General features: G+C 45.7%; 1 long non-coding RNA gene across 2 annotated transcripts; it reads left to right on the top strand.

The window, feature by feature from the left end:
- The first annotated feature begins 4411 nt into the window (after window positions 1-4411).
- LOC125930921 (uncharacterized) lies at window positions 4412-17861 on the top strand. Of its 2 annotated transcripts, none has more exons than XR_007460305.1 (4): window positions 4412-4655; window positions 12426-12625; window positions 15826-15948; window positions 17604-17861. It is a non-coding gene; the product is annotated as an uncharacterized LOC125930921 (long non-coding RNA). The 2 variants fall into 2 exon arrangements; XR_007460304.1 differs by lacking the exon at window positions 4412-4655 and adding an exon at window positions 10091-10278.
- The last annotated feature ends 540 nt before the right edge of the window (window positions 17862-18401 follow it).

The raw sequence follows: 18401 nt of genomic DNA, 5'->3' as shown, positions 1-18401 counted from the left end.
AAGATTGTCACCAACTCTTGCAGGTCTTACTGGCTTCGGAGGAAAGGGCCGGAGCGCTCCCGGAAGCCACGAGAGCAGTCCTCGGCCCAGATGGAATGCCTACCACAGACCTTCACCGAATTGAGCACGTTTTCCCTCCCGCGCCGCCCCAGTGCGACCCTAACACGGATAACGGTAGGGAGCATCTACTCCAGTATCGCCAGATTCTGTTACAGGGGCTTCGCGCAGCGGCGCGAAAGCCCACCGACCTGACAAAAATTCAATGACACGGTCCAGGGACCGAATGAATGTCCTAGAAAGGCTTTACCAGGCTTACCGCTTATACTCTCCTGTTGACCCCGAGGCAACAGAGAACCGGAAAACCATTAACATGGCTTTCGTTTCTCAGTCGGCCCCAGATATCCGTAAAAAGCTTCAAGAATTAGAGGGATTCGAAGGAAAGGTAATCTCTAAGCTGGTAGAGATAGCTCAACGAGTTTTCCAGAGTGGAGATAGTCCAGCCGTTATACAAGGAAAGGAAATAGCAAAGGTGCTTGTGGCCGCATGGGGAAGGCCTCCCAACCACAATAAGGGGATAGGGAAACCTCAACCCCAGCAGAAGACACCCCGCTCGACTTTAGGGAAAAATCAATGTTTGCATATTGCAAAAAAGAGGGACACTGGAAAGATGAGTGCCCCAAGAAAAAGCCAAAACCTCCCAGCCCGCCTACCGTTTTGGTCGCCCAGGAACAATGACGTCCCCACAGCTCCCCTCTTTCCCTGAGTCCCCAGGAGCCTGTGGTTACCCTCAACATAGAAGGGAAAGAAACCAGATTCCTGGTTGACACTGGGGCTACGTATTCTGTTCTTAAGGAACCCTTGGGACCCGTGACTAAACAAAAGGTATATATTCAGGGAGCCACAGGACGAACACAAGGCTACCCGCGGACTCATGTCCGAATTACTGACCTAGCTCAAGGGACTATTACTCATTCCTTTGTGCTCATACCTGATTGCCCATATTCCCTTCCGGGGAGAGATCTATTGCACAAGCTTAAGGCCCAAATTTCCTTTACTGGAAATCCTATAGACTTAAGCCTACCGCCACCTGCCATTCTAGTCACCTGTCCTATATCAGAAGAATATCTGCTCCTAGAACAACCAGAGCCGAAGCCCTCTCCATTAATAGAAAAATGGAAGGAGATAATTCCTACAGTTTGGGCTGAAACTAATCCCCCTGGACTGCCATTCAACAAGCACCTCTAGTGATCCAGCTAGCTGCCACAGCCACCCCAAACCGGGTGAGACAATATCCCATCAGCCGGCAAGCGAGGGAGGGACTTGCCAAACACATCAATCGCTTACGAGAAGCTGGGATCCTAATGCCCTGTCATTCCCCCTGGAATACTCCCTTGCGTCCTGTCCCCAAACCTGGGACCTCAGAATATAGGCCAGTACGTGACCTCAGAGACGTTAACAAAAGGGTGGAGACAATTCATCCTACAGTCCCCAACCCTTATACCCTCCTAAGTGAACTCTCACCTAATCACTGTCTATATTCTGCCTTGGACTTAAAAGATGCATTCTTTGCTGTACCGATAGTCAAAGTTAGCCAGCCCATTTTTGCCTTGGAATGGACTAACCCAGATGGAACTTTCAATGGGCAATTAACCTGGACTCCACTGCCCCAGGGATTTAAAAACTCCCCCACTCTTTTTGATGAGGCTCTCCGAAGGGATTTGGTCCCCTACTGGGAGAGCCACCCAGATGTTACACTGTTACAATACGTAGATGACTTGCTCCTGGCCGCTGACTCCTTAGAAAATTGTACAAAGGCTACAGAGGACCTGCTAAGGGAATTAGATGTCCCGGGATATAAAGTTTCCGCAAAGAAGGCGCAAATTTGCCTGGACTCTGTCATATACTTGGGCTACCAACTGCATGCAGGCAAGCGATCGCTGGGGCCGGAAAGAATCCAAGCTATCCTCAACATTCCTAAACCCACGACTAAAAGGGAGATCAGGGAGTTCCTAGGGGCCGCTGGGTATTGCCGCCTCTGGAGAGCGGGTTTCGCTGAAATGGCAAAACCCCTGTACTCTGCCGCTGGGGGTGAAGGAACTGAGATGGTCCGGGGAGAACAAGAAGATAGGGCTTTTAAGCAAATCAAAAGCGCTCTTACCCAGGCTCCAGCCCTAGCCTTACCGGACCTTACCAAGCCTTTCCAACTGTTTGTACACGAGGCCTGGGGAATTGCGAAGGGAGTCCTCACCCAGACTTTGGGCCTCTGAAAACAACCCGTAGCCTGTTTATCTAAGTGGCTAGATTCAGTCGCCGCTGGATGGCCCAGCTGCCTTAGAGCGGTTGCTGCGACCGCCATAGTGGTTAAAGAGGCCTCCAAATTGACACTTGGGCAAGACCTCCAGATTATAGGACCTCATGCAGCGGCTGCCTTGTTACACTCCCCGCCGGACGGGTGGATTTCCAACGCGCGAATCGTCCAGTATCAGGTGCTGCTCCACAAGTCACCTTCCCGAAGACGGAGGCCTTAAACCCAGCTACGTCGTTGCCTGATAGCGAAGCGGGGACCCTGGTCCATGATCGCCTGGAAACAGTGAGTACCCTTACGGGACTGAGGGCAGACTTAAAGGATCTGGTTAGCAGATGTAAAGCTCGTGCTGAAACTAATCCTTCTCCTAAGTTTGATTTGGCAGGACAGAGACTCCGCGGACAGATGCCTGGAGAAATATGGGAACTTGACTTCACTGAGATGAAACATGGACTCTATGGCTGTCATTATCGCCTTGTACTTGTAGACACTTTCTCTGGGTGGGTGGAGGTTTTCCCCACTAGAACAGAGTCAACCCAGGTAGCGGCTGAGAAATTACTCGATGAATTGGTTCCCCGATTTGGCATCCCTATTGGCCTGGGGTCGGGTAATGGCCCAGCTTTCATCGCCCAGATATCTAAGATGTTGGCCAAAAGCTGACAAATAAATTGGAAATTGCATTGTGCTTACCACCCCCAGAGTTCAGGGCCGGTAGAAAGAATGAATAGAACTCTAAAAGAAGCCTTGACTAAATTAATTACAGAAACTGGCGAAAACTGGGTAGGCCTCCTTCCTTTTGCTCTACTCAGAGTATACGTTGCACTTATGTCAAGGGTATCACCCCTTTTGAGATTCTGTTCGGGAGACCGCCTCCTTTACTCCCCACATCAGGAGACGAACACTGGGCTGAAATTTCCGACCACCATCTCCTTAAGGCTTTACAGGCCCTGCAAATTATGCTGCCAGCCATCCATAACCTGATCAAGGAGAGCCGGGAGGAACCCCTCCCCCCCGAAACTGAACCATTAGCTATCAGATTGGTTGCTGTCACACCCACGGATTGGACAACCTCTGAAAAAGGGCTATTCGTGTTCGCTTTTTTATCAGGGATAGAATGTTTTATAAGTATTGGATGCTTTTTGTAATTTCTATAACTAGACAGGCACTCTGTAAACACGCCCCAATCCGATGTCAACGGATTGGTCTCAGCCAACTCCACTTCCTATGCCTCCCCTTCGCTCATTTTTTACCTTTGTAGCCATTTCCTAAGTTGGACAAACCCTGTTCTTTTCAAACAAAGAGGAAAGCCCATACTATCACCCACTGGAGCCAAAATGGGCTTCATTGGAGCCAGCCCCCATCCCAAGGGACCAGAATGTCAACACCTTAAAAAGGTGCAGCTTTATGCTTGCCCCTCGGATGGGCCTCCAGATTGTCAAGGCCATGGGCAATTCCACTGTGCCTCTTGGGGCTGTGAGACAGTTGCAGACCGGACTCATAAAGACCCATTTCTATCCTCTATAACTACATTTTCTAATTGTAAAACCCAACACCTGATATCCCTAAAAATTAAAGATGGATGAGACCCCCGATGGAACTCAGGAAAAACTTGGGGACTCAGACTGTATGTGACTGGAAGTGATCCAGGTGTTAAAATCACCATACAGAGATTCAAGGTCCGGGTTACCCCAAGGGCCCCCGTCGGACCAAACCCCATTATTAACCCTCTACCCGATCCTGAAAGATCACCCACCTTGGCTGCCACGAAGGCAATCTTGCTGACAAACACTTCCCCGACAAAGAGACACATAGTGAGGAGACAGACATCTTTAAGGCCTTATGTTATACTTTTAAGTTTTTAAACTCTACTAACCCTAACATCACCCGAGACTGTTGGCTATGCCTGGATCCTAGAACCACCCCCCCCCCTTATATTGGAATAGGAACACCAATACCCCTGGGAACAGGAGATAATCATATCCAGAATATGAGCCACAATCAATTACAAATTAAGAGCCAACGGGGACAACACCCCAGTCTTACCTTAGGTGATCTAAAAGGTCAGAGACCTGTTTCTATGCAGGAAATTATCAAGTTAATCCCGATATTTAAGCTATTGTAATAGCACCATTCCCATTCCTAAGACCCCTCACCTTGGAGACACCCTCCGCTTCTCAGTACCCCCCACCGGGACTTGGTTTGCATACTCCTCAGGATTAACCCCATGTTTAAACTTATATCACATGAAAAAACTCTCTGATTTTTGTATCCTAGTTCATCTACTTCCCCAGGTTTTTTATTCCTCGGGGGAAGGTGTCCGGGAACACTCAGGCTTCATTCCACAGTCTAGGTGGGTAAGAAAACCCATCTCTATCATTCTGGTGCCCTTATTGTAGGATTAGGAGTTGCAGGGTCCCTAGGGGTGAGCAGGGCTCCTTTCATTACAGGGGACCAAAATTTCAAACTGCTTAGCAAACAAATTAACCAAGACCTTTCGGATTTAAAAAAAAAAATATGGACAAATGAACAAAATCTATAGACTCACTAGCAGAGGTAATAGTTCAAAATCGCAGAGGCCTGGACCTCCTGTTTTTACAACAAGGAGGGCTCTGTTTAGCCTTAGGGGAACAGTGTCGCTTCTCTGTGACCAACTCAGGTCTTATTAAACAAAGCCTGGCCCACATCAGGCAGAGATTAGAAAAAAGGGAAAAACAAAGGCAAGCTAATCAAAATTGGTATGAGTCTCTCTTCTCTTGGTCTCCCTGGTTAACTACCTTACTTTAGTGCCTTGGCCGGGCCACTAATCTTGGTTGTTCTTATTCTCCTTATTGGGCCCTGCCCCGTAAAAGTACTCCTACAATTCATAAATCAAAGACTCGGATCCATTAAACTCATGGTACATGAGGGCATTATGTACCCTTGACGCCCCAGGACAGTAACTGATACCCAAGGAATCGGGTATAAACCAAAAGAAGTGGGGAATGTTGAAGAATAAAACATAGTTAACATCCCAGCGTCCAAGAATATATGTGAACCTAAGAGGACCTTAGGACCTGGGATACCGAGCCAATGTTTACGTTGGGCTTTCACAGAAATAAGATATCGTCGCTAAAATGCTGCGTTCCTATTCCCCGGATATTAGTTCTGCTTAAATCCACATTGCTGAGTTACTGAAAATTAAAGCTTCCTCTTAATGGCTTGTTTGGCGTCCGTAAACTGCTTGGCGTAATCATACTTCCCCATACTCGGTCACCCCATCCTGCTCTAACTAGATTAAAAACTAACATTATGGGGGCGCCTGGGTGGCTCAGTTGGTTAAGCGTCCGACTTCAGCTCGGGTCACGATCTCGCAGTCCGTGAGTTCGAGCCCCACGTCGGGCTCTGGGCTGATGGCTCAGAGCCTGGAGCCTGCTTCTGATTCTGTGTCTCCCTCTTTCTCTGTCCCTCCCCCGTTCATGCTCTGTCTCTCTCTCTCTGTCTCAAAAATAAACATTAAAAAAAAATTTAAAAAAAACAAACTAACATTACGAACAACATGATTCAGCATTCAACTAGCTGGAGTCAGCAAGTTATGTTTCAAATAACTCTAAGGCAATGTGATTGGGGCCTGCCTATTTCTTTTTATTTAAAAAAAAATTTTTTTTTAACATTTATTCATTTTTGAGACAGAGAGAGACAGAGCATGAACAGGGGAGGAGCAGAGAGAGAGGGAGACACAGAATCTGAAACAGGCTCCAGGTTCTGAGCTGTCAGCACAGAGCCCGACGCGGGGCTCGAACTCACGGACCGTGAGATCATGACCTGAGCCGAAGTCGGACGCTTAACCGACCGAGCCACCCAGGCGCCCCGGGGCCCGCCTATTTCAACTACCACCTTTCGTAACCTGATTGGTTTGTGCAGCCTTTGTAAGAAATCTTCAAACCTAGTTCGGGGCCAGACTTTTGGGAACTGTTACTCCCCGTCTGGCCCGGCCGTCATAAACTTGGTTTTGTGCGATCGCTCTTGCTGTTTTGGAGTTCGTATGTGACCATAACCTGTAACAGCAAGAATGGGGGAGAGGGGCAGGGGGAGAGAGAGAGAGAGAGAGAGAGAGAGAGAGAGAGAAAGAATCTCAAGCAGGCTCCACGCTCAGCACAGAGGCCAGGGCTTGATCCCACCACCCTGGGGTCATGACCTGAGCCAACATCAAGAGTGAGACACTCAACCGACTGAGTCACCCAGGTGCCCCTGAAAAGGATTTTTATGTCTTTTATTCTGTGAATTTTCCGTTCAGATCTTTTTTCCTTTTTAAAAATCAGGGTTAAAAAAAATTTTTTTTATAAAAAAATAAAATCAGGGTTTTGGTCTTTTTGTCTCTCAAGTTGTAATAGTTCTTTCTATATTAAGGATATAGGTCAACAAATTTTCTCTTCATTTGTCAGGTGTCTTTGGAAACTGTGAGAGGCTTTTGTTTTCTATTTTATATACAATGTTTCTATGGCTGGAATGTTTTATGGGGATCAAGTGTTAACACGAGATAATTTCAACAGCAAGTAAAAGGCTCCTCTTTAAAGGCTTTAAAATAAAGGACATTTATTATTTCGTATAACAAGAAGTCCGAGTAGGTGGTAAATTCCTCTGATAATTAAGTGGCTCGATGATGTCATCAGAGATCTAGCATTTTCTTATGTTTCTATTCTGACATCCTCAGCGTAATGATTTTTGTCTCCGGATGTGTCCTCTGGTGGTCCTACGATGGCGGTCACAGCTTGTTTATGGCATTTTTAATAATGTTTCATTTATTTTTTAGAGAGAAAGAGCAAGACCGTGCAAGCGGGGGAGGGGCAGAGAGCAAGGGAGACAGAGGATCTGACGTGGGCTCTGCGCTGACAGCCCAGAGCCCGAGTCGGGGCTCAAACTCACGAACTGTGAGATCATGACCTGAGCTGAAGTCGGAAGCTTAACCGACTGAGCCACCCAGGTGCCCCTTGTTTATGGCATTTTTGCTGTGCAAAGATCTTCGTGTGAGGTAGTCAAACTTACTAATCTTCTCTTTTATTGTCTCTGGATTTTGAATCAGAATTAGAAAGCCCTTTTCTACTCAGAGGTTAAAGAGAAATGCACCCATATTTTCTTCTAGTGCTTTTGTGGTTTTGTATTTTACGTTTAGATTCCTGAGCCAACGACTCATGTATAGGGTAAGGAATGGGTCTAGTTTTTGTCTTTGTCCATACGGTTAGTCAGTTGCCCCACCATTTATTATAAAGGCCATCTTTTCTCTAGTGAGTTGAGATGCCTTTGTGCCTCCTTTGCTATACCAAATTTCCACGGTACTCTGTCCCATTGGTTTGTCTATCCATCCAGCACTACTATGCTGTGTTAATTACAGAGGCTTTATAGTGTGTTTTAGAGCCTGTTAGTCCTCTGTATAGCGATCTGTCATGTGATAGCTCTCGATCTACTGTGTTTTAGCAGCTTCTGGGTGTGCCAGGAATCTGGGAACAGTGTAGGGTTGAGGACTCTGGCTAATCTAGCTGTTAGGCAAGTCCACAGTCAACTCAAGGCTCCACGGAGGCTGAAGCCTGAAGAGTCACCTTCTAAGCTCACCCATGTGGTTGTGGGTTGGCCTCAGTTCCTCCCTATCTGGAGACCTCAGTTCCTTCCGGCATGAGCCTCTCCATGGGACTGCTCACGGCATGGTTTCCCTCAGAATAACTGATCCAAGAGGGAGAAAGGAAGAGAGGCCCAATATGGAAACCTCGGTTTTTTATAGCCTAGTCTCAGAACTGACATATTATCACCTCTGTTGCATTTTATTGGTTCAACCCAGGAACAGTGTAGGAAGGGATTACAAAAGGAAGTGACGTCACTGGGGGACACCTTGGAGGACGGCTGCCAAATCTTTCTTCCTAGCTGTTGTTGTTCCCAGTATTTTCCTGACTACTTTTTCAGCATGAGCTTTAGCACCAAGTTGTCTAAGTTGCTGGCTATTTCTATTGGGGTTGCGTTAAAATAATAAATTAACTTGGGGTGCCTGGGTGGCTTAGTCAGTTGAGTGTCTGACTCTTGGTTGTGGCTCAGGTCGAGATCCTGGAGTTGTGGGATCGAGCCCCAAGTTGTACTCTGCACTGAGTGTGGAGCCTGCTTGGGATTCTCTCTTCCTCTGCCCCTCTCCCCCACTCGCATTTTCTCTCTCTCAAATAAAAAAAAAAATTAACTTAAGAATAACTGACATCTTTATAAAGTTGATGGAACCCCCATTCCAAGAACAAAGATGTTTTCCCATTTGTTCACACCTACTGCTGTGTCTTTCAGCAATATTTTACTTTTATTTTTATTTTTTTTGCAATATTTTAAAGTTTTCCTCATTTAGGCTTTACAGATCTCTTGTTAAGTTTCTTCCTAGGGAATCAATCTTCTTTGTTGCTGTTATAAATAAATTTCTCTGCCATTACATCTTCTCATTATTGTTTAGTGTATATAAAGACTATTGCTTTCTGTGTGTTAATTTTCTATCCAGTCAATTTATTTGAAATATTTTATAGTCTGAGTTAGTTTTATCATCGATTTCCTTGGGTTTTATAGGTATACTGTCATTATCTCCAAATAGGCACACTTTTATGTCCTTCTTTATCATTTTTTATGCTTCTAAATTATTTTTCTTGTCTCCCACAAATGGCTAATACCTGTAGTAAAGTGTTGAGTAGCAGAGAAAGTGGGCATTCCTGTCTTTGTTCCTGAACTTCGTGAAATGTTTCTAGTGTTTTCACTTTTAGTTAGATACTGGCATCAGAATTAAGATATATAATATTAGTGGAGTGCCCGGATGGCTCAGTTAGTTAAGCATCTAACTCTTTTTTTTTTATAAATTTTTTTTTAATGTTTATTTTTGAGACAGGGAGAGACATAGCATGAACAGGGGAGGGTCAGAGAGAGGGAGACACAGAATCTGAAGCAGGCTCCAGGCTCTGAGCTGTCAGCACAGAGCCCGATGCGGGGCTAGAACTCACGGACCGCAAGATCATGACCTGAGCCGAAGTCGGCCGCTTAACTGACTGAGCCACCCAGGCGCCCCTAAGCATCTAACTCTTGATTTTGGCTTGGGTCATTGAGGTTTGTGAGATCGAGCCTCACTTGGACTCCACACTGACAGCAAGAAGCCTGCTTGGGATTCTCTCCCTCCCTCTCTCTCTGCCCCTACCCTGTTCACACACATGCTCTGTCTCTCTCTGTCTCTCTGTCTCTGTCTCTCTCTCTCAAAATAAATAAATAAATAAATAAGGCATGTAATATTAATATATCATATTTTAAGATTATACAATTGCTGTTATACTTAATAATATGTGGCATTATGTACATATCATACATCTATACATCCATATATTAATGTATATATATATATACTGTATATATGCATATATAAAATATCTCTCAATTTCTATGTTCTCCAATGTTTTTGTGAAAACAGGGTGTTGAATTTTGTGGAAGGTTTTTTTCATCATTAAGAATAAAATCATACGGGGCGTCTGGGTGGCTCAGTCAGTTGGGCGTCCGACTCTGGCTCTCACAGTTGGTGAGTTCGAGCCCCGCGTCGGGCTCTGTGCTGCCAGCTCGGAGCCTGGAGCCTGCTTTGGATTCTGTTTCTCCCTCGCTCTCTGCCCCTCCCCCACTCACACTCTGTCTCTCTCTCTCAAAAATAAATAAACATTAACATTTTTTTTTAAAGAATATAATCATACAATTTTCCCCTTAAATCTATGAATATGCTGTGTAATATTAATGGGCCTCTTAACATTGAGCCCGTCTTGAATTTCTGGAACAAAGCCCACTTGGTCGTGTGTTGGAGGAGGTCATCCAGAGGACGTGACTGCCAGTCGCCCCGCCAGCTGGACCCAGGCAACTGGGGGCTCCTCACCCTCTCCCCCATCCTCGGAATGTGTGTTCTGCTTGCCTTCCCAGCCCGAGAAGCTGTCCAGGAACACAGCCTGATGATAGTAATGTCATTTTAAATCGGTTTGTTTTCTTATTGTTGAGTTTTAAGGGTTCTTTGTATATTTTGGACAACAGTCCCCTATCCGATGTGTCTTGTGTAAATACTTTCTCCCTGTCTGTGGCTTGTCTTCTCATTCTCTTGACATTATCTTTTTTTTTTCCTTGAATTTTCTTTTGCAGAACAGAAGTTTTTCATTTTAAGGAAGTCCAGCTTATCATTTCTTTCTCTCGTGAATCATGCCTTTGGTGTCGTATCTTAAAAGTCATGATCTTACACCTTCAATGTCGTGTTCTATGTCAATTATACCTCAAAAGGACTGGGGGCAGGGGAGTCATGGCCAGACCCAACGTCGGCTAGATTTTCTCCAATGTTATATTCTAGGAGTTTTATAGTTTTATATTTCATATTGAGGCGTATGATCCATGTTGAGTGAATTCTTGTGAAGGGTGTAATGTCTGTGTCTAGATTCGTTTTTTTGCGTGTACATATCAAGTTGTTCCAGACCAATGTTGAAAAGACTGTATTTTCTCCACTGTATTGCCTTTGTTCCTTTGTCGAAGATCAGTTGTTTATATTTATGTGGCTCTATTTCTGGGCTCTCTATTCTGTTCCGTCGATCTATATGTCTACTCCCCCCCCTCCCCTGCCCCCCACACCACACTGTCTTGATAACTGTAACTTTTCAGTAAGTCTTGAAATCAGGTAGTGTAGTCCTTCTGCCCTTCGATATTGAGTTGGCTCTTCCGGTCTTCTGCCTCTCCAGGTAAACTTTAGAATCCGTTTGTTGATATCCACAAAATTACTCGCTGGAATTTTTGTTAGGATTGCACTGGATCCATACATCAAGTTGGGAAGAATCGATATCTTGGCAAAGTTGAGCCTTCCTAGCTATGAATATGGAATATCGTTCCATTTATTTAGACTTTCTTTGATCTCTTTCATCCGAGTTTTGCAGTTTTCCTCATATAGATTTTGTATACGTTGTAGATTTATACCTCAGTATTTCATTTTCGGGGGATGCTAATGGAAATGGTTTTGTGTTTTTAATTTCAAATTCGACTTGTCCGTTGCTTGTGTATAGGGAAGAGATGGACTTTTTTTTATTTTTAAGATTTTATTTTTAAGTAATCTCTACACCTAACGTGGGGCTCAAACTCACAACCCTGAGATCAACAGTCACATGCTCCAATTGAGCCAGCCAGGCACCCCAGAAAGAAATGGACTTTTGTATATTAGCCTTGTATTCTGTAAACTGGCTATAATCACTTATTCGTTCTAGGAATTTTTTTTTTTTTAATTTTTTTTCAACGTTTTTTTATTTATTTTTGGGACAGAGAGAGACAGAGCATGAACGGGGGAGGGGCAGAGAGAGAGGGAGACACAGAGTCGGAATCAGGCTCCAGGCTCCGAGCCATCAGCCCAGAGCCTGACGCGGGGCTCGAACTCACGGACCGCGAGATCGTGACCTGGCTGAAGTCGGATGCTTAACCGACCGCGCCACCCAGGCGCCCCTCGTTCTAGGAATTTATTGTTGATCCTTTCAGATTTTCTACATCGATGATCATACCATCTACAAACAAGAATCAGGTTTATTTCTTCCTTCCCAATCTGTACCCCTTTTATTTCCCTTTCTTGTCTGATTGCATTAGCTAATACTTCCAGTGCAATGTTGAAAAACAGTGATGACAGGGCACATCCTTGCCTTGTTCTTGATCTTATTTGCACAGCTTTGAGTTTCTCACCATTAAGTGTGATGTTATCTGTGGGGTTTTGGTAGATACTCTTTATGAAATTAGGGAAGTTTCTCACTACGCCTAGTTTACTGAGAGTTTTTATCGCGAATGGGTGTTGGATGTCGTTGAATGCTTTTTCTGTATCTACATGTGATTTTATTTTATTATTTTTTTTAAATTTTTAATGTTTATTTTATTTTTTGAGGGAGAGGGAGAGAGAGAGACAGAGTGGGAGGAGGGGAGGGGCAGGGAGAGGGAGAGGCAGAATCCAAAGCAGGCTCCAGGCTCCGAGCTGTCAGCACAGAGCCCGACGAGGGTCTCGAACCCATGAACCGTGAGATCATGACCTGAGCTGAAGTCAGACGCTGAACCGACTTAGCCACGCAGGCGCCCCCTATTTTATTTTTTATTTTAGAGAGAGAAATAGCAAATGGAGGAGAGGCACAGAGAGAGAGAGAGAGAAAGAGAGAGAATCTTAAGCGGTCTCCACACTCAGCACAGAGCCCCACCCAGGGCTCGATCCCACGACCTTGAGCCGAAATCAAGAGTCTGAAGCTCACCCAACTGAGCCACCCATGCACCCCTGGAGCTCTTCACCCTCACGGCGTGATTAGGGTTTGTTTATTGTTGTTTTGAATATTTTGTTTCTTTGGATTCATGGTTGTTTTTTCCTGGGGGGGGGGGAGTTTCCTCAGTTGATGTGTTTCATTTTCTGATTTGGGGTTTAATTAATGAATTAATTAATGAATTAATGAATTAAATTTAATTAATGAATTAAAAAGTTTATTTATTTTGAGAGAGAGAGAGTGTGTGTGAATGAGCGGGGGAGGGGCAGAGAGAGAGGGAGGTGGGTATGGAGGATCAGAAGCGGGCTCTGCGATGACAGCAGCGAGCCCGATGTGGGGCTTGAACTCATGAACAGTGAGATCATGACTTAGCAGAAGTCCACCGCTTAACCAACTGAGCTACTTAGGTGCCCCTATTTAAGTAGGCTCTGCACCCAATGTGGGGCTTGAACTCGTGACCCTGAGATCAAGAGTCCCGTGCTCTCCTGAGTCGGCCAGGTGCCCCCCCACCTTGTTTTGGTTTTTAATAATAGCTCCATACAGATCTGTTAATAATCTTCCTTTTCATTTTTGTGGTATTGAGTGTTTTACAAGATTCCTAGTTCAACAGCACTCTCTCCTGTCAATATAGCAAAGTCCACAGTTAAGTGGATTTTCATTTGTTTGGTGGGGGGAGGGGCTTGTGGCCTCCAACTTCTCCCTTTTTGCATCGTAAGACCCTGAATTTTCCCCTTTTGTTTTTTACCCCCTCCACCACCCAGTTGCTCAAGGACACCCCTTGCTCATTTTCGCCTTTTTTTCCTTCTCCCAGAACCTATTTTATTTTATTTTATTTTATTTATTTTTGAGAGAGAGACAGACAGAGCGTGAGTGGGGGTGGGGCAGAGAGAGAGGGAGACACAGAATCCGAAGCAGGCTCCGGGCTCCGAGCTGTGGGTGCAGAGCCGTCGTGGGGCCCGAACTCCCCAACGGGGAGATCATGACCTGAGCTGAAGTGGGAGGCTTACCCGACTGAGCCAGCCAGACGCCCCCTTTTTTATTTTTTTAAGTAAGTTTTATGCTCAACGTGGCGCTTGAGCTGATGACCCACAGGTAGGGTCCGGTTCCATCAACTGAGCCAGTGGGGCGCCCCAGAACCTATGCGTTTTAAAGACTGACCGCCCCCCCCCAAAATCCCACCCACTTTTAAATTCCTTCCCCGTAGTGTAAGCTCTGACCTCCCAGGATATTCTCCCAGCATTTTCAGACTGTGGCAGAACAGTCTTAGCGGCGGAGTTTCTGGATCAACTTTGGGCCCTGTTGCCAACCCCTTGTCCCTGGTTTCTCTGCTCGCGAAGCCTGGTGGCTGGACGGGGTGGGGTTCGCGCTGTGATTGGGCGGGCTTTCTTATTATTTACAGTTATTTTCAAGTTTGGACACTCTCTACTTTCAAGTTATGCTGAGGCTGTGGTTTCAGCAGAGTTTTAATCCCCACTCTTGTTATTCTGATTTGTTTGGGGAGGAAACACCGAGAAATGGGGATCCAGGCAGCTGCTGTGGTCCTCAGCTACCCTGAATTTCCCCCCCCCCCTTTTGTTTTGTGACTTTTTAAGACAGAGTTTTGTTCATTAGCTTTCACCCTTTCTTATGTTCCAATATCTGCGTTTGAGGTCATAACTTCCTCTCTTAGAATTATTAGCTGTGTCGCCCAACTTTGATACGTGATCTTTTCATTATGATTGCAGTCTAAAGCAACACAAATCTATTACCTATTTTCTAACTTTTGTTGTGTGTGTGTGTTTTTCCCTTAGCCTGGAAATGTCATAAAACGTTTCTTAGTGTCCAATTTTTTTTTTTTCTATTTATCTGTTTATTGGTGATGTTTAACTTAATGGCACTGTGGCCAAAAACCACAATGATTTGAGTACTTTGAAATTAGTTGAGGTGCCTTCTGGTCTAGAATTTAATCAATTAATTTATTGGAAAATGTTCTGCGTATGCTTTTCTGCATTTAGGTGCACTGCTCCCTATTTGTCCACTAGGTCAAGTTCATTAACCACTTTCTTCATGTCTTTTATAGCTTTGCTAAATTTTTTGCCTGCACACGCCATCAAATCTACAACTGTGATTTGTCTGTTTTTCCTTGTGGTTCTATCCATTGATATATGTATGTTATGTGTATATGTTATATATATAAATTTACATACTTTTATTGCTTTATTGCTATTTGTTTTCCCTTGTGGTTCTATCTACTATGTATATACTTACATATCTTTATTGCTTGTGGACTTTATTTTTAAGAGTAAATAAACTTAAAATTGCTACATATTTTGAAAATCATGATGCAAGCACCCTCTTTCCGTCAAGTAATGCTTTTAACCTGAAATTTTTTTTTTCTGATACTAATGTAGCTATTCTAGCTTTCTTTTAGCATTTGCTTGATTTTTCCCCTATCCTTGTGCTTCCAAACCCTTTATATTCTTCTGTTTTATGTGTATCTTGTATAAATAGCATGCAGTGCTGATATACTATTTTAGAAATAGTAGATTAGTTAGCATAGTGTAAATTACGCTGTGATAAGTGCAGCAGGCAGAATAATGCCCTCTCAAAGATGTCCACATCCCAATTCCTGGCAACTGTGACCATTTTCCTTACGTGACAAAAGGTACTTTGCAGGGGCGCCTGGGTGGTGAAGCGTCTGACTTTGGCTCAGGTCATGATCTCACAGTTTGAGTTTGAAGCCCAGAGTCAGGCTCTGTGCTAACAGCGTGCAGAGCCTGCTTGGGGTTCTCTCTCCCTCTCTCTCTGCTCCTCCCCTACTTTCTCTCTCTCTACAAATAAATAAAAATTTTATTACTTCTTAACATTTTTTAAAATTTTTGTTTTTGAGAGAGAGAGAGAGAGCGTGTGCAAGCTGGGGAGGGGCAGAGACAGAGAGAGACAGAGAGAGAGAGAGAGAGAGAGGTAGAAGGTCCGAAGCAGGCTCTGTGCTGACAGCAGACAGCTCGACGCGGGGCTTGAACTCACGAACCGCAAGATCATGACCTGAGCCAAAGTCAGACGCTTAACCCACGGAGCCACCCCGGCGCCCCATAAATAAAAACTTAGGAAAAAAAAAAAAAGGTACTTTGCAGATGGGATTACGTCTGGGATCTTGAGCTGGAGAGACTATTCCGGATTAACCAGGTGGGCCCGATGGAATCATAAGGGTCCTTAAAAGTGGAAGTGGACTCAGAGTTAGAGATGTTCTCTCTGCTGCTGTCTTCGAAGGTGGAAGAGGGAGGCTGAGCATCAAGGAACGCCGGCCACCTGCACAAGGCATGGGACCTTCCTGACACCTTGACTTTAGCACAGCGAGACGCACTTTGGGCTTCTGACCTCCAGAACCGTGAGGTAATAGACTTGTACTGCTTTAAGCCGCTAGGTTTGTGGCAGATCGTCACAGCCGCAAAGAGAGATCCAATGCAACTCCGAAAATCTCGGTGGCTTTCAAAAACAAAAGTTTATCTCTCGCGTAAATTGCGTGCCCTTTGTGTGTTTGACTTTGGATCCATTTCGTGTCGTCTTCATTCCCGACTCCGGGCTGGAGAGGCTGCCCAGTGCAGATCGAAGAGAGCAAGGGCAGACGCATCCTGGGGCTCTTACAGCTTCCGCTCAGATGTGGCACGAGCCATCTCTGTTCAAATCCCATTAGTTGAAGCAAGCAACCTGGGTGAGTATCAGATGGGGTAGGGAGTAGAATTGTCCCAGAGGAAGGACGCCTGTCTTATTGGGAGGGACTAGCATGCATGTATAAAGGCCCTGGGGCAAGCAGTGGAGGGACAGGGTTGACCGGAGAATTGACAGAAGCTGGTCTCCCTGGAGGGCGCTTGGAGGGGCAGGGCCAGGGATTGGTTGGAGAGAGGAGCAAGGCCAGACGTGCAGGGTGGCAGGGCCTGGTAAGCCATCTATGCATCCAGTGAATATGAACAGAGTGCTTACACCGTAGGCTCTGAGTCAGAGCTGGAAGTCCGGGGACAGACGAGGCCGACAGGGTCCCTGATCTGAAGGCACTGACCCAGTGAGAAGTAACAAGGAAGCGAGATGATTGCAGACAGTGATCCTATAAGTACCACAGTTAAGGAGTTTGTATTTTGTTAAAACGACTATTTTCTTTTCAATTTTTTAAATGTTTATTTTTGAGAGAGAGAGAGACAGACAGACAGACAGAATGTGAGAGGGGGAGGGGCAGAGAGAGAGGGAGACACAGAATCCGAAGCAGGCTCCAGGCTCCGAGCCGTCAGCACAGAGCCCAGTGCGGGGCTCGAACCACAAACCGTGAGATCATGACCTGAGCTGAAGTCAGACGCCTGACTGACTGAGCCACCCCACGCAGGCGCCCCAAAAGGACTATTTTTAAAAGATCATTGCAGCTGTAGAGAGGGTCCAAAGCACAGGACGTCAGAGACTGTCCAGCGGACCACTGGCGTAGTCATGCCGGAGCTGGTGCCCAGGGAGGCAGTGGGGAGGAGAGGTGGGCGTGAATTAGGGAGAGATTTTTGAGCTAGAATCCATAAGATACAGTGATGAAGTGGATGTTGGGGGTGAGAAAGATAGTAGAAGTCCTTCTAAATTCTCACCCGAGAGAACACTGCCCAGCAAGGGGAATGAAGAAGCAGCTTGGGGGGGGGGGGTCCTTACCCCAAAGTAGACCTACTGTGCGCTTCCCATTTACATAAAGTTAAAAGCAGGCGAGACTAAAAACTAACCTATGAGGACAGACTCCAGAATGGTGATTCGTCCTGGGGGAAACGGAGAGGGAGGGGACACCAGAGACCGAGCAGGGCACGTGGGGCCGCTGGCTACACCGGCGTGTTCTGAAAATTCATCCAGCTACTCATTTCTGTTCTGTGCACTTTTCTATGCGGCTGCTGTGCTGCGATAAAATATTACATAAATAAATAGAAAGAATAAAGAAAGCATAAGAAAATGAAAAGCAATGACCTCCAGTTTTTTGTTGTTGCTCTGTTAATTGAATTTAATTTTAAAGTTTATTTATTTATTTTGAGGGAGAGGGAGAGAGAGAGCACGCACAAGCGAGGGAGGGGCGGAGAGAAGGAGAGACAGAATCCCAAGCAGGCTCCGCACCATCGGGGCTGAGCCCAGTGTGGGGCTTGAATTCACAAAGTGTGAAATCACGACGCGAGTGGACAGCAAGAGTCAGATGCTTTGCCAACGGAGCCACCCCAACGCCCCTGTTGCTGTGTTAATTTTAAACAACTATTGGTAAGTAGATGGGGAAACGGAGGAAGGGACAGGTTCATGGGGGCAGATGAGGAGAAAACAAGCAGAGATGTCCGACAGGCAGCCAGGGGTACAAGTGTGGATTTGGAGGAGTGTCAGGGCTGGGAAGAATCTTTGGAGCCTCTGGAAGGATTTACAGCTGGTGGAATAAATAAAGCAATTCAGGGAGCAAATCGGGAAGCAGGTGCCAAGGCAAGGGGCCCAGAACCAGGCCTGGAAGTTTGGCTGTCCTCTGCCTCTTGGATCCACGGTAACCCTCTGGGCATGCGCACTCGGGGCTCATGTCCAGCTCCCCCCTCCTCCTATCCCTGCCCGCCCCTGCCCCCCAGGCCTGTGTCTCCATCCAAGCCAGCCCCCTACAGGTCTACCCAGGGCAGCTTCAGCCCCCAGCCTCTGGCTCTTTCTTCTCCCGGGGTCTACCCTTGGCTGCCTCTCCTCTTTGGCTTTTTTTTTTTTTTTTTGTCTCTCTCTGGGGCTTCTTGAGGCCCTTGAATGGGAGAATCCCTACCTTTGAAATCCCACAGTCTATTTTTTAAAAATCGATAATTGAACATCATCACAAT

The sequence above is a fragment of the Panthera uncia genome, chromosome D1, assembly GCF_023721935.1.
Source record: "Panthera uncia isolate 11264 chromosome D1, Puncia_PCG_1.0, whole genome shotgun sequence".
Taxonomy (NCBI): domain Eukaryota; kingdom Metazoa; phylum Chordata; class Mammalia; order Carnivora; family Felidae; genus Panthera; species Panthera uncia.
This window is presented reverse-complemented; position numbering and strand designations above follow the sequence as displayed.